Raw genomic sequence first — 2,500 nt, 5'->3', positions numbered from 1 at the left:
ATTATACGTATATAATCTAGTCGCTCTAGTTACGATTATGATTTGAATTTTCAATATCATCGTAACGTTTGAACTATAGTCAATTCTTTTTAGTGAGGCAGATTTGCACCGACTCGCAAGGGTGCCCTTTTAGCTCGGAAAAGTTTCCTGATCGCTGATTGGTTGGACAAGATTATTCAACCAATCAGAGAGCGGGAAACTTTTCCGAGTTAAAAGGGCACCGCTGCGAGTCGGTGCAAAGGCGCCTCATTAAAAAAATTTAGTATAGTGAAAGACACATTGACAGATATCTACTGTTTCTACTATCAATATTAAGGAATTATCAAAATATACATTACTATCACTAAAAAATATCCAACAGATTTTGTAGATTTGAGATAAGAGCCCTCAGAAGAATATTGGGTGATAAATGGCAGGAAAGGATTGAAAATAAAACTATAAGAGATTAACCGAGTGCCATATGTGGAGGAAGATCATGGTGAGGGGTAGATGCAGATGGTTTGGGCATGCTCTTCGAACTCCCCAAGAGAGATTAGTTCACCAAACGTTTAATTGTGCTCCACAAGGCACTGGAAGAATTGGACGACCCAGACTTACATAGCTGAGGACTATGAAACATGAAGTGGGAGATGTATTATTTTCATAGCTCGCGATAGAGACGACTGGCGAAATCTAACCGAGGCCCTTAGCGTCAATAGACTTAGGAGGAGATGGTTATGATGATTATTAAAAGGAAAGAGAGCAACCAGACTACTATATCAAAATATAAAATCTTGTTCATCATAATTCCGTACTAATTTTAAAAGATTAATGCATTAAGTGCAAAAGGAGAGTAGATAGAAAATAACAAACAATGATACATTGTATAAATAACCAGTAAAATTACATGGATAAAAAAATTATCATCATCATCATCTCCTCCCACGCCTATTGACGCAAAGGGCCTCGGTTAGATTTCGACAGTCGTCTCTACCTCGAGCTTTTAATTTGATACTTCTCCATTCATCATCATGAATGAATGAATAAAAAATTAGGTAATCATAAATTTAGCATTAATAAAATTAAGTAACATGATTGCGGGGAAAGACGTTTTACAGTTTTACAGTTTAACTTACGACCTGGAAATAAATTTCTTTCCGGTCACGCTCAGCATATAACTACCAGGCTCTTCCCGTCCCTCGGGTAAGGGGTTGAGGCTGCAGTCATACCCTGGTGAGAGGGGCTGTCGTTAGGAAAGGGGGAGGGGGTTGGGAAGAATTGAATCTATGCGTGTGCGTGCATATGTATATACTTATCTAACAGTCATTTATCGGTTTAGTGAGATCGGTGTTACTGTATGGACATGAGCCATGGTATGACAATGAAACAAGCTCCAATACATTTAGTAGATTTGAAAACAAAGCCCTCAGAAGGATATTGGGAGTTAAAATGGCAGGACAGGATTAGAAATGAAACTATAAGAGAGATTACTCGAGTGCCATATGTGGATCAGATCATGGTGAGGGATAGATGGAGATGGTTTGGCCATGCTCTTCGCACTCCCCAAGAGAGATAAGTTCACCAAACGTTTAACTGCGCTCCACAAGGCACTAGAAGAGTTGGAAGACCCAGGCCTACATGACCGAGGGCTATGAAGGCCGAAGTGGGGGATGATGAGTGGAGAAGTATTGAATTAAAAGCTCAAGATAGAGACGACTGGCGAAATCTAACCGAGGCCCTTCGCATCAACAGGCGTAGGAGATGATGATGATGATTTGACGGGTCGCATACACTAGTTTTTTAATAATCTACAAGACACGATCCTTTAGGTGTAAATATCATAAGCCAACGTGTAAACAGAAAACAACCAAACTTCGAGAGAGAGAGAGAGAGAGCAGACTTGGCGTCTCCCAGCTCCCCATGTCCTACAGTAATGCCTGTAATCTAACCCGTTGGCCCCGCACCGTCGGAGATGACACCCTCCGAACTTCAAATCCAATCTGAATCATATTATTCCTCCTAATCATACTGATCCAGTCGAGCTATGTTTAAGGAGATATGGAGGAAGGGGGAAGGAGGAGAGGGGGCAAGGGGGAAGGGGGGAAGGAGAAAAGGGAGAAGGGGGGAAGGGGGGAAGGAGGAGAGGGAGAGGGGGGAAGGGGGAGAAGAGGGAATGGGGAGAGGAGGAAAGGTGAGAGGGGAGGAGGGGGAGAGGGGAGAGGGGAGAAGAGGGGGAAGGGGGGAAAGAAGAGAGGGGGAGAGGGGGGAGATGAGAGAAAGGGAAGGGGGGAGATGAGAGAAAGGGAAGGGGGGAGAGGGGGAAGGCAGAGAGGGGGAAGGGGGAGATGGGAAAAGGGGGAAGGGGATAATGGGGGAAGGGGGAGAAGAGGGAAGAGAGAGAAGGGGGAAGGGGGAGAGGTAGGAAGGGGGAAGGGGGGAAGGGGAAAAGGATAAAAGGAAAATGACACAGCGCACAGGATCACTTCTGCAGTCTCCATTGACCTTCCTCGTTAATCTTTTT

The sequence above is a fragment of the Palaemon carinicauda genome, chromosome 9, assembly GCF_036898095.1.
Source record: "Palaemon carinicauda isolate YSFRI2023 chromosome 9, ASM3689809v2, whole genome shotgun sequence".
Lineage (NCBI taxonomy): Eukaryota > Metazoa > Arthropoda > Malacostraca > Decapoda > Palaemonidae > Palaemon > Palaemon carinicauda.
This window is presented reverse-complemented; position numbering follows the sequence as displayed.